Source organism: Capricornis sumatraensis, chromosome 15, assembly GCF_032405125.1.
Source record: "Capricornis sumatraensis isolate serow.1 chromosome 15, serow.2, whole genome shotgun sequence".
Taxonomy (NCBI): Eukaryota; Metazoa; Chordata; class Mammalia; order Artiodactyla; family Bovidae; genus Capricornis; species Capricornis sumatraensis.
In genome coordinates, this window is record NC_091083.1 from 62728809 (window position 1) to 62751938 (window position 23130).

The following is a 23130-nucleotide window of genomic DNA, read 5'->3' on the forward strand; positions in this document are numbered from 1 at the left end:
TGGAGGCAAACAACTCCTACTTAATCTTCAGAGCGGCGAAATGACCACTGAGCATCCGACGTCTCTCTGACTGACAGCAGAACCGGCTCCCAGGAATCGGACCCAGAGATTCAAAAGCAATCTACTGCCCTCTGCAGGTCAGACCGCGCATCTGTTCTCTGGCTGGGCTGAGCAGTTTTTGTCATGGAAACGGCCACAGCCATCCTTTCGTCCACGTATTATTTGTTCATTCTTTTTCTTGGTGGCAAACATTTATTAAGCACCTGCCATGTGTTAGGTTTCTGCCCCGTGCAGGAAATTCAGTGGTGAGCAAGACAGACACACCATCCTTGTTTCTCCCAGACTCAGAGTCTGGGGTGGGAGATGAGAAATCCAGCAGTTTTATTACAGTGTGATGCATGCTTGAATGGGGGAATGCCAGGGGCTGGGGGAGCTCTGAGGGGGCCCCCTAACCTGCTGATCAAGGGAAGTTCCTGGAGGAAGGGGCTTCTAAGCTTTGACTTCAAAGAACAGAGGTGATGCCCAGTGGTGAGGTGAGAGCTGGGGTTGATGGAGAGAGAAGAGGATTCCAGGCAGAGAGAATAACAAGCTTACAGCCTGGAAGCTAAAAGCAGTGGTTCTACACGTGGCTGTGGGAATCTGTAGAATGTGTTCCTGGGGATCGCATTTGACCTTCTGAAACAGAATCACCCAAGGGTAGTACCTGGGCAGGTGCATTTTCAGTTTTTAAGGGGTGAGGGGAAAACAGAGCCAAGGTTGAGATTGACAGAAAAGAGAGCTTGGTGCTTTTCGAAGGACTTTCGTCTTCTCTGGCCAGAGTGCGGAGCTGGGAGACACAATTTGAGAAATGAATCTGCTTTTCTTCTTATTTTAAGGCGAGAGGGGCCAGGCTCCTGCAGGACAGTCTCAGCTGAGTGTGGGAGTTTTGGACTGTGGGGCAGTTGGGGGGGCTATGGGAAAGAGGAGGTGGGGTTTGCATTTTAGAAAGATTCCCCTTTGCATGGTGGAGACTGCTGTGGGAGGGGATGAGTCAGGAGCCTGGGGGGCCAGGGCTGCAGAGATTCACAAGGAGATGATGGCATCCTGAAGCAAGGAGGTGGCCACGGGGCAAAGGGAGGAGTGGACAGAGATCCTTAGGATATAGGGTCCTGGAGATTTAAGTGTGATGGGATGTGGAACAGTGCAGGGAACACCTGCGCTTCCTTCTTAAGTAACTGGGAGAATAGAGATGTCATCTGAGCTGGAAAAATGTATTGGTTGGCCAAAAGTTCATTCAGGTTTTCTGTACCAGCTAATGGAAAAAGCCCAAATGAACTTTGTGGCCAACCCAATAAAAGGCAGAATTTAGCACCCAATTTTTAATACTTAGCTTATGTCAGATGTGAGGTTGGACAGGAGGATGATGTAAACTCTGGACACACTGAGTCCCCTTGCCACCCCCGTCCCCCTGCTGCATACCTGCACATCAATTACTGGTCCACTGATGCTCTGATTATCCAACTATCCACTAACCATGGATGTGAGTGTGACTGGGTGTGTATTAGACAGAAGAAATGTGCATACAAAGTAGATGAAAACTTAGAATATTTATGAAACTGTGGGGTAGAGAGGTCTTATTGAAAATATAGGCAACCAGAGGGGGAAAGGGATAGGGAGTTTGTGATGGACATGTGCACATGGCTCTACTTATTTATTTTATTGTATTTATTTATTTTTAATGAATTGATGGTTGCTTTCAATATTGGCTTGATTTCTGTTAAACATCAATATGAATTAGCTACAGGTGTACATATGTCTCCTCCCTCTTGAAACTCCCTCCCCCTTCCCACCCTTTCCCACTCCTCCAGGTTGTTACAGAGCCCCGGTTTGAGTTCCCTGAGTCATACAGCAAATTTGCAAGAAAAAATAGGCATTTTACATATGTTGCTGCTGCTGCTAAGTCACTTCAGTTGTGTCCGACTGTGCTACCCCATAGATGCCAGCCCACCAGGCTCCCCCGTCCCTGGGATTCTTCAGGCAAGAACACTGGAGTGGGTTGTCATTTTCTTCTCCAATGCATGAAAGTGAAAAGTGAAAGTGAAGTCGCTCAGTCGTGTCCGACTTTTAGCGACCCCATGGACTGCAGCCTACCAGGCTCCTCCATCCATGAATTTTCCAGGCAAGAGTACTGGAGTGGGTTGCCATTGCCTTCTACTTACATATGTTACACACTGCTATATTTAAACTGGATAACCAACAAGGACCTACTGTATAGCAAGGGAACTCTGCTCAGTGTTGTGTGGCAACCTGGATGGGAGGGGAGTTTGGGGGAGGATGGATACATGTATATGTATGGCTGGGTCCCTTTACTGTCTACCTGAAACTATCACAACATTGTTAATCAGCTGTACCCCGATACAAAATAAAAAGGTTTTCTTTTAAAAAAAAAAAAAGGATAGGCAATAAATTAAGTGTGAAAAAAGGCACCATAAACAAAGTCAGAAGACAAACAGGAAGAAACGACTTGCCATAGTCAAAGGTTACTATCTCTTCAATACAAAGAATGTTTTCACATTAATAAGAAAGAGATGATTTACCTCTTAGAACAAGGGGCTAAAGACAGGAATAGAAATTCGCTGAAGAGGAAATGCAAGTGACTGAAAAATTTATGAAAAGATGTTCACCCTTCTGTGGAGTCTGGGAAATGCAAATCAAACTTCAGATTGACAAGGATGTAAAAGATATCATATTCAGCTGAGAGTGCTGGGAGAATGACACTTCTAATATTTGTGGATAGTCTTATCATTTTCAATTTCTACTAAAATTAAAAAAAAAATGGCATCTGAGTGTGGATTCCAGTCTGTGAACTGAGTGAGGGGCATGAAAAATACTTGTATTTATTATGAACAAAGTGACTTCATTTCTGATGCTAAACCTCTCATGTTCCAGATTGGGGAAAAGAAAATCCTAATTCTCATGGGGGTTTCTCTTCCTCACCCTCTGGGTCACAGCCAGAGGTGTGTTTATACTGTTCTGGTCTGTGGTTTCAGGGGCACTTGTCTTACCTGTAAAGCTCAGACTGTGAGGTCTTTCCCCTGCTTTAGGCTGAGCACCGACATCATTCTCTGTTTATGCATCCCTGAGAGTGAGCAGGCGGGGCCTGGCACTTCAGACCTGTATCCTCAGAGGTACCCTCATCCCATCATCCCCGATGAGTGTGGATGTGGTCTCCTTTAAGCTCTACTCTCTGCTTTCCTGGGGGAGCAGCCCAGACACAGCTCCTTTTAAACTGGCACTGTACTTTGTTTTTGACATCCATGACTCTGCCTTTGTTTTGTAAAGAAGTTCATTCGTACCCTTTTCTAGATTCCACATGTAAGTGATATCATACGATAGTTGCCTTTTTCTGTGAGTGTCCAAATATTTTAATCCTATGCCTTGAAAAAGTTTTATTTAATAAGATTTACTTATTTAAGTTTATTTTGTTTTTGGCCACACTGCACAGCATAAGGGATCTTAGTTTCCTGATCAAGGATTGAACTCACACCCACTGCGGTGGAAGTTCAGGGTCCCGGCTATTGGGATGTCAGGCAAAACACCCTAAGATTTATTTTTACTCAGACTCTAGATTCCTAATATTTTTATGCCTGTAAATTTCACTTTACCTTTTTTTAATTGAGACATGTATTCCAGAAAATTCATGATTTTGAAGTATGTGTTTCAGTGGGGTGTTTTTTTTCATCGTCATGAGGTTGCACAGCCATCACCACTGTCTAATTCCAGGACAGTTTCATAAGTTGGTCTCCATTAGCAGTCACTCCTTGTTTGCTACTTCCCTCAGCCTCTGACAATTACTAATATACTTTCTGTCCCTATGTGACGGTACAAAATATGCTTATTGAGGCTGCGTTTATCTTCTGGATCACAAAGTCTCCATTTTCCAATTTTTCAAATTCAAAACAAGCAAAACCAACAGCTGTAAGTGGAAATGTAAGTTGGGCCTGCCACTATGGAAAATGGAGGGTCCTTAAAAAACTAGAAATAGAGTTACCGTATGATCCAGCAATCCCACTCCTGCCTGGGCATATATCCAGAAAAGATGAAGCTCTAATTCGGAAATATACATGCACCCCAGTGTCCATAGCAGCACCATTTACAATAGCCAAGACATGGAAACAACCCAAGAGCCCCCACACAGACAACTGGCTTAAGAAGATGCGGTGCAACAGAATATTACTCAGCCATCAAAAGGAACGAAATACTGTCATTTGTGGGAACCTGGAGGGATCTAGAGATGATCACACTAAGTGAAGTCAGTCAGAGAGAGACAAATATGATATGATGCCACTTAAATGTGGAATCTAAAAGATAATACAAATGACTCTATATACAAAACAGAGATGGACTCATGGACATAGAAAACAAACTTATGGTTACCAAAGAGGAAATGGAGCAGGGAGGGATAAATCAGGAGTATGGGATTAACGGATACAAACTACTACGTTTGTATAGATACAGACTACTATGTTTACTATACCTAAAGTGGACGAGCAACAGGATTTACTATGTAGTACATGGATGATATTCAATATCTTGTATAATGGAAAATAATCTGAAAAAATATATAACTAAATCACTCTGCTCTACACTTGAAACTAATATAATATTGTACATCAACTAGACTTCAATAAACAAACAAAAACAAAAAAAAACCCAACACATGTAAATTCTTCTGTATTAAAATTCAGTATAAAAGTTATGAGAACATTCAAAACAACAAATCTCTGCTCTTGCTCTCTTGAATTTCAAGATGTTCTAAATAGAGAGTGAGTTATTTTGTTTTCTGAGCACTTCAACGCAAGGAACAGGTCAAGGTACTTCCTTGTGCATGCTTTTTAAAAAGAACTTTCTTTCTTTGCTCTCTGCTGGAAGCTTTTTTGGAAACTTAGGGTTAAATTTTGCTTCTCCAAGTCCATTTTCCTGTGGTTGATTGACAGTTGTAGCAACCGAGTCAAATTAATGTTAAAAAGAAGTCTGAGTCTAGAAAATAGATGACCCATGTTGTTCCCAGTTTTTCTGGTTACCAGATATGATGAATACAAAACCCTCCATGGTATACAAAAAAATCTCTCTGTATTTCTTGCTTGAAAAAAAAAATCAATCTTAGCACTTTATAGTTGTATTCTTTTCTTCAATCATAGAATTGAGTGCCCTTAACTCTCCTCACCTCTTGTTTCCTTGCCTGTTATAGCACCAGAGTCCTATGTTCTGAGTGTTGTGTTTCTTGGCGGGGAGGCATTACCCTGATGATGCTACAGGTCTGAGGACTGTACCACTGAATTATCTCACACCAGGCCTGGATGATCTCAGACCGGAGCTTCTTAGCCTTTTGCTGTGCATCTGAATCACCCAAATATCCCATCAAAATCCAGATTCTGGTTCTATAGATCTGGGAGTGCTGATGCTGCTGGTCCATGGACTATACTTGGAGTATCGAGGAAAGAGATCTAGCCATTTGCAGGTGTTGACAGAGAAGTAGTGCAAGGAGAGCCAGCCATGGAGTTCATGTGGGATAGGAGCACGCTACTTTCAAAGGCAGCAGCGATGCCCCAGCTCCTGGACTCGGTGTGTGACCAAGGACAGTCACATGAGGGGCTGCCCAGAAGCCTAACTCGGGCATCATTCCTGTTGTGTGGCCTCTGAGCTCAATGTTCTGACCTCCCTAGAGAGATTGTGAGCTACCCAACATCATTTAGTAAATTCCTTTTCATTTAAATTAGCCAGAGAGGGTTCTGTTATTTATAACCAAGAATTTGACTCACTCTTGCATTCTAGTTCAGGTCAATAAATACTGGCTATCTGGAAGAATTCCAAGGCTTCATCATGTGGTGCCTGCCAGTGCAGGAGACCCAGGTTCAATCCCTGTGTCAGGAAGATCCCCTGCAGAAGGAAATGGCAACCCACGCCAGTATTCTTGCCTGGGAAATCCCATGGTTAGAGGAGCCTGGTAGGCTACAGTCCATGGGGTTTGCAAAAGAGTCAGGCACAGCTTATGGACTCAACAGCAGCAACGTGGCACCTGTGCTGATGAGGGAGTGGGAGCCTGCCTGCTCTGCCTCTGGCATCTTTGTGTCACGCCTGTATTAGTGTCCTTTAGCTGCTCTCACTAATCGCCACAAACTTAGCAGCCAAAACTATCAGAAAATGTGTTCTCTCACAGTTCTGGAGGGCGGAAATCCAAAAGGGGTTGGTTGGCAGGGCTCCATTCTTTCTGGAGGCGACAGGAGAGAATCTGTTTCCTTGCATGTCTCAGCCTCTAGAGGCCACCTGTACGTCCTGGCTCATGGCCTCATCCTTCCGTGTCAAAGCCAGTCGGTCGTGCCGTATTTTTCCGTCTCCCTCGGACGCTGGCCTCTGTCATCACATCCCCTTTTGTAACTCTGACTTTGTTACTGCCCCCCTACAAGGACTCTTGTAGACCCATCACCTTTTAAAACATTTTTATTAAAAATTTTTTATTTTTAAAAAACTATTGGAGTATAGTTGATTTACAATCAACTATTAGTTTCTGCTGTACAGCAGAGAGAATCAGTTATCCAAATACATATATCTATTCTTTTTTTTTAGATTATTTCCCTAGATAGGTCATTACAGAGTACTGAGTAGAGTTTCTTGTGCTATACAGTATGTCCTTGTTAGTTATCTATTTTATATATAGTAGTGTGTATATGTCAGTCCCAGTTTTCCAGTTTATCCCTCCCTGCCTTTCCCCTTTGGTAACCACTTGTTCAGTTGCTAAGCTGTATCCCACTCTTTGTGACCCCATGGACTGCAGCATGCCAGGCTCCCCTGTCCTTCACTCTCTCCCAGAATTGGCTCAAATTCATGTCCACTGAGTTGGTGATGCTATCCAACAATCTCATCCTCTGCTGACCCCTTCTACTTTGGCTTTCAATCTTTCCCAGCATCAGAGTGTTTTTCAGTGAGTCAGCTCTTTGTATCAGGCTGGCCAAAGTATTGGAACTTCTGCTCCAGCATCAGTCCTTCCCATCAATATTCAAGGTTGATTTCCATGTAATCATAAATTTGTTTTTTTTACATCTGTGACCCATAACTCACAAGTAACAGTGCTAGTCTCTCAGTCATGTCCAACTCTTTATGATCCGGTAGACTGTAGCCCGCCTGGCTCCTCAGTCGATGGGATTCTCCAGGCAAGAATACTGGAGTGGGTTGCCATTTCCTTCTCCAGGGGATCTTCCCTACCCAGGGATCAAACCTGGGTCTCTCAAGTTGCAGGCAGATTCTTTATCGTCTGACCCTCCAAGGAAGCCCCATAACCCATAAATAGATCTTTATCTTAATCTCACCTGCAAAGTCCCTTTGGCCATGTAAAGTAACATATTCACAAGGTCTGGGATTAGAATGTGGATGTGTTTGGGGGCATTAGCCCATCTAACTCATGTTTATTAATCAGTATTTCAAGTCCTCTGGTGACCATCTTTAGCGTACCCATAGATGCTCACTTCTTTGGTGACTGACTCATTCTAACTCAAGATTAATGTATTCATTTATAATGATTCCTCTTCTTTAGAGAGCAGAATACTTGAGCATTTGTGTGTAGAAAACCCTGTCTTTATGGGATTCCTGAGACAGCAAATTACTATCCAGAGGTTCTGTGATGAATTAGAAATCAGAAAAAAAGAAAGTAGGAAGGTCGGGAGGGAGGCACCGAGTCCTCTGAAAGTCTGGTAAGATATCTTTGTCTTGAAAACAGACCTCGCCTCTAGAGCCTGTGTGTGTGCTTAGTCACTCAGTTGTGTCCGACTCTTTGTGACCCCATGGACTGTAGCCCACTAGGCTCCTCTGTTCATGGGAATTCTCCAGGCAAGAATATTGCAGTGGGGTTGCCATGCTCTCCTCCAAGCGATCGTCTCAACCCAGGGATTGAACCTAGGTCTCCTGCATTTCAGGTGGATTCTTTACCATCTGAGCCACCAGGGGAGCCCAGGAATATTGGAGTGGGCTATACCTTCTCCAGGGGATCTTCCCAACCAAGGACTCAAACTGGGGTCTCCTGCGTTGCAGGTGGATTCTTTACCAGCTGAGCAGGAACTAATTTTCTTCACATAGAGTATCGATTGGCTAACATTGCCGGACAGTAAGCCTTGCAGACTAGAAATATTTGCCAGTGCTGAGACAGAGACATACTGGACCAGTGATTCACAGACTTTAGTATGTGTCAAACTCACCTGGGAGGCTTTAAGACACAAATCCCCCCAAGCCCTGCCCCACTCTGTTTCTGACTCAGTATGTGTGGAATGGGATCTGAGAGTTTGTCTCCATCAGGTCCCCAGGTGATGCTGACTATCTGTCTGAGGGTCACATTTTGGGAATCACTATTACCAGACTGTAAACTGTGAAAGCAGGGACCCTGTTTGATTGGTTCACTGCTACACGCAGCATCGATCAGTTGAGTTACAAGATCATAGATGTTTAATGCACATAATAATAGCTACATAAGTAGTTTTACTTACCACCTTTTAGACCTAGATAACTGCTGATATGGGGCTTCCCAGGTGGCTCAGTGGTAAAGAATTTGCTTGCCAAGCAGGAGACTAAGATTTGATCCCTGGGCCCAGAAGAACTCCGGGACAAGGAAATGGTAACCCACTCCAGTATTCTTACCCGGGAAATCCCATGGGCATAGAAGCATGGTGGGCTACAGTCCATGGGGTTGCAAAGAGTCAGACACAACTTAGTGACTAAACAACAACTGCTAATACACTAAATACAGTTTTCTATGTGTGTGGTCGGCAAAATAACATCCCCACTCCCAAAGATGTCCATGTTCCCATCCCAGGAACCTGTGAATGTTACTTTACTTGGCCAAAGGGGACCATGCCAGTATGCTTAATGTTATAAACCCTGAGATGGGAGATTATCCTAGCTCATCAGGGTGAGCCTAATCTAATTACACAAGTTCTTAAGAATAGACAAGCTTTTCCTACTGCTGTGATAAAGATGCTGTTAGAAGAGAAAGCAGGAGTGAAGAGATAAGGAAAGCTCCATTTGCAATTTCTGGTTAGAAGACAAACAAGTTCATTTGTTCACTTGAAGTTCAAGTTCAAGGAACATGGGTGTCCTCCAGAAGCTGAGAACAGCTCCCCACTGACAGCCCCCAGGAAACTGGGACCTCTACCCTACAACTGCTCGGAACTGAATTCTGCCAACAATCTGTACGTCCCTGGGAGGGGTTTCTGCCCCAGAGCCTCTCATTAGGAAAGCACCCTGCCGCTTTGTAAATTAACTAATACTTCCCCACCCCCCGCCAAAAAAAAAAAAAAACAGAACTAACCTGTGTCAGGCACTGCAGTGAACACGTTGCAGAAATTAATTCATTTTTGCCTCCACTTTATAGGTAAGGAGAGTGGGCAGGGAGGGCTCAGAACCTCCCCTGAGGCTACAGCGGATGGCGGAGGATGCTTGGGGTTGGGATGCATCTGGCCCTAGAGCAGAGAACTTCTTCCTGCATTTCTTCCTTTAGTCTTTACACCCTGGCAGGGACTAGGGTGCATCCAGAAAGGTGCTGAAGGTGTGGAATTTAAGGAGGTGCTCATTCTCAGGTTCTTGTCTCATCTTAGCTGGGGCCCCACTTCCTGATGCCGCTATGAGGCCATATTGTTGTAGCAATTGCATTTGACAGAAGAAGAGATGGAGAGGGGCTGTCCCGTTCCTGGGCAAGGGCTGGACTGGACCCCAGGGTTCTTTTCTCAGCAGCCCGTCAGGTGTGGCGCCCAGCACACCTCTTGGGTTAGGACACGCTTTCTGCTCTGCATCCTGGTCCCAGGCGCCTCCCCACGGTCCATCAGAGCAGCCGCGTTTGCTTGTGAGGCTCCCGCAGAATTGGGACTGTCCTTTGCAAGCAGCCATCTAGTCCCTGTTGGCAGAAGCTAGGAGAAGGCAGCTGGAGTCCTCAGTGACACGCAGAGTAAAGCAGAATCTCACCTCTCTTCTAACACGAGTATGCTGCCTCGAACAGTGTCCGTCACCCACACACTCCCTTTCCCTTCATTCTGCAGGAGGCTGGTGCTTCAGGCAGACACCTGGCATCTCTGACCTCATCCCTGCATTTCTCTCAGTCAGAAGTCAGGATGGAGTGACAGATCACCCGCTGCGGTAACTCCTTGCTGCTCCCGTGGGGGACAGGTGCCAGACCCTTGTGCCCAGAGACTCTGAAAGATAACTCTCTGGGGGTAGGGGGTGGACTTCCTCCCCTGTACCAGGTCAGAATCCTCCAGAGACTGTACAGTCTCCCCCTGGAGGCCAGGCTTACGCTGAGAGTCAGAGCTTCAGGTATCAGTGGATATAGTAGGGAGGCACCTGAGCAAAGGTGGAAGGAGAGGAAAGACTCTGGAGGTGTCAGGTCATCGGTCCACGAGTTCACAGGGTCCAGCTCCCACACGGACCCTCCCAGACTGCGCGGTGCTTCTCTCCCACTTGAATGAAGATCTTGGCTGAGAATGATGTCCAGCCCTGAGTGAATTCCACTCCATGGTGTACTCTGAATTCCTTCATCAGCTTCTTCCCCATTCTGCAGGGTTGCAGGGAGGGAAGAATAGCCCGTTCTCTCCTATTCTCTAGAACTGGGCTTTCCTACAGAACCCGGTGGCAGGCTGGGTTCTGTAGGATGGAGGGTGGATGGGCTGGAACTTTCTGAAGAGTGCTCGAATGTGTGGGGGAGGGGGAAGCAGGGTAGGGCAGAGGTGGGAGTTGAACCTGCCACTGTAGTGTGGTCCTCGGTCAGTCCTGCAGCAGCCCCGGAGCTGGAAGGGCCGGCAGAGCTGGGTTGACCTGGGGCGCGGGGCTGCTTTGTACCCCATCCTCCAGAGGTCATCTGTATGGGTGTCCGTGGCCCCCGTGAAGCCTCATGCAGACGTCCATCTTCAGCTGAAGGCCAGCGAGCCTCAGAGAAGGACTCAGCTGCTTGCTTTTGGCCAGAGCTCTCCCCGTAGCTGAGAAAGGCACTCTTGGTCCTGGAGGGAGCCTGGGCAGCGTGCTAGCCCGTCCATCACAGCTCCATCTGCAGCATCTACACGGTGCACCTGCCTGAGAGCCCGCTGTGATCCATCTGCTCAGTCAGGTCTGCTTAAGCAGCATTCAAGTTCTAAAACCAGACATGAAGAGAAAATTACGGGGCAGCAGATCCCTCCTCCCAAACCCCAGAGAGATGCTCCCGCTAGGAGATGACAGAAACCAACAGAAGGAAGAGAAGATTCATGTTCTTCAGCTCACAGGCTCCTGGCTTATGCTGACTGACAGCTGCGGAGGCTAGAATCTCCCTCACTAACTAGACGATTTCTCTTTCTCTCTGTAGAACATTCCAGCACATGTGGAGTTGTGTTTGCATGTGTCAAATGTGCTTGTTCTGTGACTCCAACACAATAACAATACCTTAAAAAAAAGCATTTGGCCACTCTGCGTGGCATGTGGGATCTTAGTTCCCTGACCAGGGATTGAACCCAGGCCCCCTGTGTTGGGAGGGCCTTAACCAGTGGACAACCAGGAAGTCCCCAACAATAGCCTTTTTTAAAATATCACCCTGGTTGGGACACTCTTCTTGTCAATAATCCTTGTGTGCTCTGCCTTGAGGAGCCCAAAAGGGGTGTGTGTGTGGGAACATATAATTAATAAAACAGAGGGTGGCAAGTACTGTAAAGAAGCAGCAGTTGAGACCAGCTTGCTGTGCTGTGCTCAGCTGTGTCCGATTCTGTGACCCCGTGGACAGAGTCACACCAGGTTCCTCTGTCCATGGAATTTTTCAGACAAGAACACTACAATGAGTTGCCATTTCCTACTCCATGGGATCTTTCCAACCCAGGGACCGAACATGTGTCTCCTGCATTGGCAGGCAGATTCTTTACTGCTGCACCACCTGGGAAACCCGTGAGACCAGGTTCAGTTCAGTTCAATTCAGTCACTCAGTCATGTCCGACTCTCTGTGACCCCATGAATCACAGCACGCCAGGCCTCCCTGTCCATCACCAACTCCTGGAGTTCACTCAGACTCACATCCATCGAGTCCGTGATGCCATCCAGCCATCTCATCCTCTGTCGTCCCCTTCTCCTCCTGCCACCAATCCCTCCCAGCATCAGAGTCTTTTCCAATGAGTCAGCTCTTTGCATGAGGTGGCCAAAGTACTGGAGTTTCAGCTTTAGCATCATTCCTTCCAAAGAAATCCCAGGGCTGAGCTCCTTCAGGATGGACTGGTTGGATCTCCTTGCAGTCCAAGGGACTCTCAAGAGTCTTCTCCAACACCACAGTTCAAACGCATCAATTCTTCGGGGCTCAGCCTTCTTCACAGTCCAACTCTCACATCCATACATGACTACTGGAAAAACCACAGCCTTGACTAGATGGACCTTAGTCGGCAAAGTAATATCTCTGCTTTTGAATATGCTATCTAGGTTGGTCATAACTTTTCTTCCAAGGAGTAAGTGTCTTTTAATTTCATGGCTGCAGTCACCATCTGCAGTGATTTTGGAGCCCAAAAAAATAAAGTCTGACACTGTTTCCACTGGTTCCCCATCTATTTCCCATGAAGTGATGGGACCGGATGCCATGATCTTTGTTTTCTGAATGTTGAGCTTTAAGCCAGCTTTTTCACTCTCCTCTTTCACTTGCATCAAGAGGCTCTTTAGCTCCTCTTCACTTTCTGCCATAAGGGTGGTGTCATCTGCATATCTGAGGTTATTGATATTTCTCCCGGGAATTTTGATTCTAGCTTGTGTTTCTTCCAGTCCAGCATTTCTCATGATGTACTCTGCATATACATTAAATAAGCAGGGTGACAATATACAGCTTTGATGTACTCCTTTTCCTATTTGGAACCAGTCTGTTGTTCCATGTCCAGTCTAACTGTTGCTTCCTGACCTGCATACAGATTTCTCAAGAGTCAGGTCAGGTGGTCTGGTATTCCCATCTCTTTCAGAATTTTCCACAGTTTATTGTGATCCACACAGTCAAAGGCTTTGGCATAGTCAATAAAGCAGAAATAGATGTTTTTCTGGAACTTTCTTGCTTTTTCCATGATCCAGAGGATGTTGGCAATTTGATCTCTGGTTCCTCCGCCTTTTCTAAAACCAGCTTGAACATCAGGAAGTTCATGGTTCACATATTGCTGAAGCCTGGCTTGGAGAATTTTGAGCATTACTTTACTAGCATGTGAGATGAGTGCAATTGTGCTGTAGTTTGAGCATTCTTTGGCATTGCCTTTCTTTGGGATTGGAATGAAAACTGACCTTTTCCAGTCCTGTGGCCACTGCTGAGTTTTCCAAATTTGCTGGCATACTGAGTGCAGCACTTTCACAGCATCATCTTTCAGGATTTGAAATAGCTCAACTGGAATTCCATCACCTCCACTACCTTTGTTCGTAGTGATGCTTTCTAAGGCCCACTTGACTTCACATTCTGGCTCTAGATGAGTGATCACACCATTGTGGTTATCTGGGTTGTGAAGATCTCTTTTGTACAGTTCTTCTGTGTATTATTGCCACCTCTTCTTAATATCTTCTGCTTCTGTTAGGTCCATACCATTTCTGTCCTTTATCAAGCCCATGTTTGCATGAAATGTCCCCTTGGTATCTCTAATTTTCTTGAAGAGATCTCTAGTCTTTCCCATTCTGTTGTTTTCCTCTATTTCTTTGCATTGATCGCTAAAGAAGGCTTTCTTATCTCTTCTTGCTATTCTTTGGAACTCTGCATTCAGATGCTTATATCTTTCCTTTTCTCCTTTGCTTTTCGCTTCTCTTCTTTTCACAGCTATTTGTAAGCCTTCCCCAGACAGCCATTTTGCTTTTTTGCATTTCTTTTCCATGGGGATGGTGTTGATCCCTGTCTCCTGTACAATGTCACGAAGCTCATTCCATAGTTCATCAGGCACTCTATCTGTCGGCTCTAGGCCCTTAAATCTATTCCTCACTTCCACTGTATAATTATAAGGGATTTGATTTAGGTCATACCTGAATGGTCTAGTGGTTTTCCCTGCTTTCTTCAATTTAAGTTTGAATTTGGTAATAAGGAGTTCATGATCTGAGCCACAGTCGGCCCCTGGTCTTGTTTTTGTTGGCTGTATAGAGCTTCTCCATCTTTGGCTGCAAAGAATATAATCAATCTGATTTCGGTGTTGACCATCTGGTGATGTCCATGTGTAGAGTCTTCTCTTGTGTTGTTGGAAGAGGGTGTTTGCTATGACCAGTGCATTTTCTTGGCAAAACTCTTAGTTATTAGTCTTTGCCCTGCTTCATTCCACATTCCAAGGCCCAATTTGCCTGTTACTCCAGGTGTTGCTTGACTTCCTACTTTTGCATTCCAGTCCCCTATAATGAAAAGGACATCTTTTTTGGGTGTTAGTTCTAAAAGGTCTTGTAGGTCTTCATAGAACCGTTCAACTTCAGCTTCTTCAGCATTACTGGTTGGGGCATAGACTTGGATTACTGTGATATTGAATGGTTTGCCTTGGAAACGAACAGAGATCATTCTGTCGTTTTTGAGATTACATCCAAGTACTGCATTTCGGACTCTTTTGTTGACCATGATGGCTACTCCATTTCTTCTGAGGGATTCCTGCCTGCAGTAGTAGATATAATGGTCATCTGGGTTAGAGGAGTTAATTTTGACCATTTGACCTGGTTCCTCTGTGACTTTGGTTGGTTTTACTCTGAAAAAAACCCAGACCCTGGTACTGGGAAAGATTGAAGGCGGGAGGAGAAGGGGACAACAGAGAATGAGATGATTGGATGGCATCACTGACTCAATGGACATGAGTTTGAGCAAACTCCGGGAGCTGGTAATGGACAGGGAAGCCTGGTGTGCTGCAAGTCCATGGGGTCACAAAGAGTTGGACACGACTGAGCGACTGAAATGAACTGAACTCTGAGAACAGAATTTTGTAATTGGTAGGCACAGCCATGGACGTTTTATTGCTGCTGCTGCTGCTAAGTCACTTCAGTCTTGTCCAACTCTGTGTGACCCCATAGATGGCAGCCCACCAGGCTCCCCTGTCCCTGAGATTCTCCAGGCAAGAACATTGGAGTGGGTTGCCATTTGCTTCTCCAATGCATGAAAGTGAAAAGTGAAAGTGAAGTTGCTCAGTCATGTCCGACTCTCAGTGACCCCATGGACTGCAGCCTTCCAGGCTCCTCCATCCATGGGATTTTCCAGGCAGGAGTACTGTAAATTTTATTGAGTAAGATGTAAAAGTCACAACTTGTAGAATCCTTCAGAGTCCCACAAGGTTGACCATGAAGGCTTTCTTGTTTTGCTAAACTCATAATTTAAAGGAACATTGGTTGGCAAAAATAGATGCCGATCTCAGAAAAGGTGGAATGGGGAAGAAGTGCTTGCATGCTCCAAGGACAGCTGAGTTGTCTGTTTTGCCACTGGAACCTTTCTCCCTGAAGCAGAGGGAGAAAAATAGCTCTCCGATATGATCTAAACCATGGTAACATGAATGTTTCCTTTGCTGCAAATGGCTTTTTTGAAAAAGCCAAGGCTTTTATGGAAAACATTCCTTTCAAAGAAAAAAAAAAAAAAAGACTGGGTTCCTGGTCAGTGATGAATAGGCTAGGTTTTGTCAGACGTGCCCACACTTTTCTGAGAATTGAGATTTGCCTGATGGGGAGCATTCAGGTAATGGCTATAATGTGACAGGCTTGACTGCATGTCCAAGTGGGTGTGTTCCATGTGAGCACGTGATGTCTGAGAGCAAATGTGAAGGCTGAGTGCCAGTCTCACTTTGCTGTCCTGAACTTGAGATGTTGTCACGGGCAAGCATCTGCAGAATGTTAGCTCTCAACCTCTGCTTCCCTGGTGCTTCCATGAGCATCCACTTTCATTAGCTTTCTTGCTTTTCGTGTTCAGTGGTGTGTTTTGCTGGGTAACACGTCACAAGTGGACGTGATGAAATGCCAAGTGCTATGCATTCAGTCATATTCCTAAAGGGAGAAAATACATTTCCAGGAGGTTTTCCAGAAGTCAAAACATTGTAATACTATGTAATGTTTGCCTCGAGAAGGACTTTTTATTATAGATAAATTTATAGTAGAGTTTAAGGACATCTGACATCTTCATTATGTTGAGATTTCCCATCTAAAAGAATATGTTTCGTCATCTCTCTTAATATTTCTTAATAAAATTGACATTTTCTTCATATATCTTAAAATTTTGACTATGTATTATATGTTTGCTGCTGATGTTACTGGGGTAAATGGGAGTATTTTCCTCCATTTATTTTCTGTATGAGATTAATCCCACCTCAGGTTGTCTGAGAACTCTGACAATGCAGCCAAATTGTTGAAAATCAGAATCCTGAAATGACCTAAATGCCAGCTCCAAACTGGTTTGAGCAGAGCTGCTTTGCTGCATCCAGTTTTCAAGGACTTCTTTCCATAAAGAGGCTCCGATTCTCACGGCAGCCTGCGTCACTCAGAGTGGCACCCAGGGTGCCACGATTCTTTACCATGAAATGGGACCCCTCACCCCTCACTCTCAAGTGGTTGGAGATAGGGTTAAGCAGCAAGCACAATGCTTGGCATGTCGTTGATATTAAATTAATGGTAAAAAGTGCAGGTTCTGGGTTCTGATCGTGTGGGTCCAAATTCCTGCAACCAGACGTTTCCTAGCTGTGTGTCCTTAGGCAAGTGACTTGACCTTGCTGAACCTCAGTTATTTTATCTATGAAATGAAGATGACAATAGTAAGGGCTTTGGGGGGCAGCTGTGGGAGTGACGTGACAATCCTATACAGGGCTTATCGAGGCCCCAGTGTGTGCTGAATGCCAGGGGAATAAGCTTCCCTGCTTTGGCCACTCCTGAGTCCCAAGGGTGCTGAATGAGTGACCTTGAATGAAAGAGCAAGGGAGTGAAAATATTTAACTGAAAGAATTTAGCGGCCTCTGAATAAAACCTGAATCCATAGTTACCAGCTTTGAGTTTCTGTTAACAAAATTCTAAAAGATCAAGACCAGTGGTTCTTAACTGCAGTCTCTTGCACCCAGGGGACATTTGTCAGTGACTGGAGGCATTTCAGTTGCCATAACTAGGTGAGTGTATTACTGGCATTGAGGGGGCAGAGTCTAGGGATGCTGCTGAACACCCCGCAGCACACAGGACAGCCCCCACCACAGAGAATCATTCCAACTCCAGATGCCAGTCATGCTCACAGGTTGACACACTCAGCTCTAGGCTCGGATTTATTTCTGGTCCCTTAGGGTTTAAGGTGGGGCTAGTGATAAAGAACCTACCTGCCAATGCAGGAGACCTAAGAGACACAGGTTCAATCCCTGGATCAGGAATCCAGGAAAAGGGAATGGCAATCCACCCCAGTATTCTTGCCTGGAGAATCCCCACGGACAGAGGAGCCTGGTAGGCTACAGCCCATGAGGTCACCAAGAGCTGGACATGACTAAAGTGACTTAGCAGCAGCAGGGTTTATCAGATAGTCAGATCATCTGGTTTGGGGTGAAGTCATCTGATCCAGAAATTTCTGGTGATAACTAGCAACTTCTCAAGTTATAGGCAGGTGTTTGCTCAGTGGTTCAGTCGTGTCTGACTCTTTGTGACCTCATAGACTATAGCCTGCCAGGCTCCTCTGTCCATGGGATTTCCCAGGCAAGAATACTGGAGTGGGTAGCCATTTGCTCCTCCAGGGAGTCTTCTCGACCCAGAGATCAAACCTGTGCCCCCTGAAGGCAGGCAGATTGGCAGGCGGATTCTTTACCACTGGACCACCTGTGGTTGGTGTTCAGTCGCTCAGTAGTGTCCGACTCTTTGCGACCCCATGGACTGAAGCACGCCAGACTTACTTGTCCTTCACCATCTCCTGGAGCTTGCTGAAACTCATGTCCATTGAGTCGGTGCTGCCATCCAACCATCTCATCCTCTGTCACCCCCTTCTCCTGGCCTCAGTCTTTCCCAACATCAGGGTCTTTTCCAATGAGTCAGCTCTTTGCATCAAGTGGCCAAAGTGCCACCTGGGAATCCTGCAGGTAGCAGATGCCTATAGGTCCCCAAAGATGCTGTGTTTCCTCTTCCACTTGTTAATTTTCTAGATGCCCTGGTGGTAAAGTACTGGTTCAACTTCTCCATGGATCAAATATTCCTCAGTCCTAGGATTTGCTATAATTAAAACCCCGAGGAGATTGAAGCTTTCCCCTTAGAGAAGAAGCTCAGGAGATGAATGATTCACTCTTTCCAATGAACCGTGGCCTCCCTGTGATTTTTCTTGTTGCTTCCACTAACTCTGCTATTCCCTCTTATTCACGCTTCCTGTGTTTCCTCGTCTCCACTGATAGCTAAGTTGTTCAAGAGCAGCAGGCAAGGCTCCTTGCAGTGATGAGAATCTTTCCAGCTGGGGAACTTCAAGAGAACTTGGCTGTTGAAATAACAAGTGAGTGACACCATGACAAAGTTCCTTATTACCCAGGGATTGGGGAGGGAATGGAATGTGAGAAGTCACCCTTTAATTTTAAATGATACTCAGAATGCAGGGACTAAAGTAATGAGCATGTTTTAATTCATCAGATACTTACTTGACAGTCGTCTAGGATCAGAGACACACACCATAGCAGAGACTGCTGGTTTGCCTTCCTCAGTATCTACTCTCCACCATGCCATAATAATAAGATCACACACAGTGACCCAGAGCAAATAGTCTGTTCTCAGCCCTCCTTGCAGCTGGATGTGTCCTGTGGCTAAATTCTGGCCAGTAAGACAGGAATGGAAGCTTTGTGTGGCAGCTTCCAACAACACTCCCTAAGGTGAGCTGGTGAATGCCCTTTGTTTTTTCTTCCATACTGCTCTCTGAAGATAACTGTGATGGCTGGAGCTCCAGCCAACATCTTGGACCATGAGTACTAGTGCTACAGCTCAGGGATAAGAATCTGGAAAGAATTTGGCTCCCTAAGGACTTATTGACACAGAGCCACCTTACCTGGTCGCCTCTGGACTTTTGCTTGGGAGCGAGAACAGTTCTATTTGTTCAAAGCCATCATTAACCAGCCTCAATGTCACCCTCATTGATACTGAGACCAGGAAACTGCAGCTACAGCTCTCATCTTGACTTCTGTACCTGAGAAAGAGCTTTCTTTCATGAAAAGTCTCCTGACCTTATGAAGTGGGTTTCAGAGGTTTAAGAATGTTATCCATGGAAAGTTCCTGTGAGATGGCAGAAAATGGGGATATTTTACACTCTACCGTTGATAACTCAAAAAATGTGTTAATTCAGTGAATGATGTAGGGTGAATGATGATAAAGCTCAACATTTATGAGCTGCAAATCTGCTAGGCTCAGGCGGGGCTGGAATCCAAAATACCCTTGCTCTTCTCCCTTTACTGAACCATGACTTGAACAAAGGAAGGATAAATTGGCCAGATGCACTGTGACTTGCTTTGTTGTTTGCCAGCTTTTCCTTGAAATGAACATCTGTGCACATTTGCCTGCCTGCTCACCCATTTAACCCCATCTCCTCTCTGCAGCTCTTCCCAGGACGGACTTCTGACACAGGGATGAGGAAGTGGGTTTCAGAAGACTGAGACTGAACCTCCTGGGCACTTTGCTTCTGGAGCAAATGACAGAAAACATGCATTCAACAGGCTGCTCATCCCTTACATTGATCTCAATGAGGCTCTGGCAGTTAGCGTGTTTTGTAAAAGATCAAGAACCCAGCAACAAGGAGCTTGTAATCGGTATCAGGGCTTTTGTTCTAAGCAGCCACTTATCTCAGTAATTCTCACTGAGAGTCCTTTGAAACAAGAGCTTCAGTTTTATTGGAATGGTTTATAATTTGTGCATTAATTTTAAAAGAAGAGACACGCTCGAGCTGGCTGATTTCTCCCTCTCACAATTCCCTTGAAACCTCTTCTTTTTCTTTAAAAGATCAAAAATTGTAACAGGAAATAGGATTAAATGAATTAATTCCAAGGCACTGAGAAAACACTGACACCACTTTTGAGTAATCTGGCCCGACTTTCAGCGGTTGTAATGAGTGTGTGCCCTCGGTCTATTAATAAAACATTGTTTTTCAGTTCTACCTGAGTCATCCAATTTTTCATCTTCTTTCCGGGTTCTGTTTGCATCTCTGTGTCTTGCCCACATGAGTATACTCCATTGAGGGATGTTTAATTTTTTCCTGTTTGTAAGTTGGATTATATTCATTGTAGAAAAACAACGCATAAAAGTTTAAAGAAGGGATAAAACAAATGACAGTACTGGTGATGGTGGTTTAGTCACTCAGTTGTGTCTGACTGTTGAGACTCCATGGACCGTAGCCCACCAGGCTTCTCTGTCCCTGGGATTTTCTGGGTGGGAATACTGGAGTGGGTTGCCATTTCCTTCCCCATGGGGATCTTCTCGCCCCAGGGATCGAACCCGAGTCTCCTGCGTTGCAGGCGGATGCTTTACCAACTGAGCCACTAGGGAAGGCCTAATGACAGCACTGATACCTTCTTTATATTTTCTTTTTAGTCTTGATTTTGTGAAAAACAAGATAGATTTGTGACTAGAATTTACACCCCCTCCATGAGTTTTTTCTCCTGCTTTTCATTCATTAAAGCAGGCAGAGGGCCCTGATCTGTAACTGGGTAAGGGCCCTGTGGCAGGGGCAGGGTGGCTGGCTGAAATTGCCTACAAGACCTTTCCTTGGTTGTCTTTATTTTCACATCAGTGCTCATGGATGGAAGGAAAGAGGGGCTTCTTCAGACTAGTGATGATTGGCCCAGGGTTCCCAGAGCAACCCCAACCTGAGCTCCACCTGGACTGGGCCAGGCAGGCATGGTAAGGCCTCTTAGGGTGAGGTTTCCAAAAATGTAATACACACCCAAATCACCTAGGGATCTGGTTGAAATGCAGGTTCTGACCCAGCGGTATCCAAGTGATGTGCATGCTGCTAGTTCAGACCACACCTGGAGTGGCAGGCCCTACAGCATCTGAGGCTGCTTCTGGGAGTTTTGGCTCAAGTATCACCCAGACCTGTAACCTTTTCTGGTCACATAGACTGGAGCAGCTGACCTGGCAGAACCACAGGGCCCTGGCAGTGGGCACTTCCAGATACTTTTGTGCACACATGAGCAAATACCCTGGGGCTCTGAGTGAGAAATTTGGCTAAACCCTGGAGGGTAGGTGGAGAGTGGCTGAGCCCAACCAGGGCCGAATTTATTAACACCTTTGCAGGACTGGGATTCAGAGGTAAAATTAAGTTGAATTATGAAAAATAAAGAAGTGTGCACTTTTTTTTTACATACATGAATTTGTGGACTGGAACATTTCATACTCTACCATGATGTACATTAAAGAAGCTTGCAGCATGCTGTATATACATTTTTAAAATCTTGTTTCGCTTCCAGTTATGATATGACAAACTATTTCCCCAAGTCGTGAAATAGTCTCTGAAAATAACACACCTTTAACAAGTCCATTCTAGGACAGTGAGGACCTGATTCATTGTGTTCAGCACTGTCTTCAATACTCAGCGAAGTGCCTGGCGAGGGGCAGAGGCTCATGAATCATTTGTTCATTCTCTCAAGTGTAGACATGGCCTGGTGGATGATTTCTCTGCTATTGGCCACTAAGATTGCTTTCGGATTTATAAATCATGCTGTGGTAGACATTCTTGGTGGAAACCTTTGCCCACATGCTTGACTGTTTCCTTAGTTATCTGAAGAAGTCAGTGAACTCACTGGTCAGTGAAAATGCAGAATTGAAGGCAAATTTAGTTTATCTTTTAGTTTCTCATAAAATCCTTGCTTGCTGCTGCTAAGTCACTTCAGTTGTGTCCGACTCTGTGCAACCCCGTAGACGGCAGCCCACCAGGATCCCCTGTCCCTGGGATTCTCCAGGCAAGAACACTGGAGTGGGTTGCCATTTCCTTCTTCAATGCATGAAGGTGAAAGTGAAAGTGAAGTCACTCAGTCATGTCCGACTCTTAACAACCCCATGGACTGCAGCCTACCAGGCTCCTCCGTCCATGGATTTCTAGGCAAGAGTACTGGAGTGGGGTGCCATTGCCTTCTCCTTCTTCTCTTCTGATTGCTCTGCAAAAACCCACATAATATAGACATAAACTTAACTTAGTATGATACAGATTCTTCTTAAAACTTATTCCAAGGGTTAAACCACTGAAATACTTGAATCACAGCTCTGAAGTTCCTAGAAAGTGAAGTGTTAGTCATTCAGTCATGTCAGACTCTTTGCGACTCCATGGACTGTAGCCCCTAGCCCACTAGGCTCCTCTGTCCATGGGATTCTCCAGGCAAGAGTACTGAAGTGGGTTGCCATTTTCTCTTCCAGGGGTCAGACTAGGGTCTTCTGCATTGCAGGCAGATTCTTTACCATCTGAGCCACCAGGGGAGCCCCTATAAGGTTAGACCTGCTTAGTAAAAACTTGGATATTGATGAAGAGAAGGGTGGGATTTTTTCCTCTTTCCCTGGTGGCTCAGACAGTAAAGCTTCTGCCTACAATGCGGGAGACCTGGGTTCAATCCCTGGGTCAGGAAGATCTCCTGGAGAAGGAAATGGCAACCCACTCCAGTATTCTTGCCTGGAAAATCCCATGGATGGAGGAGCCTGGTAGGCTACAGTTCATGGGGTCGCAAAGAGTCGGACACGACCGAGTGACTTAACTTTCAACTTTCAACTTTTTTCCTCTTTGAGTTGGCACCATCTAGTGGTACTTGCAGACAATACAAGAACAAAAACTGCTTTGGGAATTAAAAATGGCACTCAGTTAACTTTGACATCTCCAGTTCAGGCTACCTTCTGTTTTTCACCTGATCATTGATGCAGACTCCCAGCTGGGCTCTCTTCCTATTCTTTCCCTCCTTATTCCATCCCTTAGTTTGTAGTCAGAGTGATTGTTTTAAATTTGTAAATCTGAGTCATGCGTGCGCGCTTAGTTGCTTCAGTCATGTCTGACTCTTTGCGACCCTATGGACTGTAGCCCACTAGGCTCTTCGGTCCATGGGATTCTCCAGGCAAGAATACTGGAGTGGGTTGCCATGCCCTTCTTCAGGGGATCTTTCTGACCCAGGGATTGAACCCGAGTCTTCTGCATCTCCTGCATTGCAGGCAGGGTCTTTACTGATAAGCCACCACGGAAGA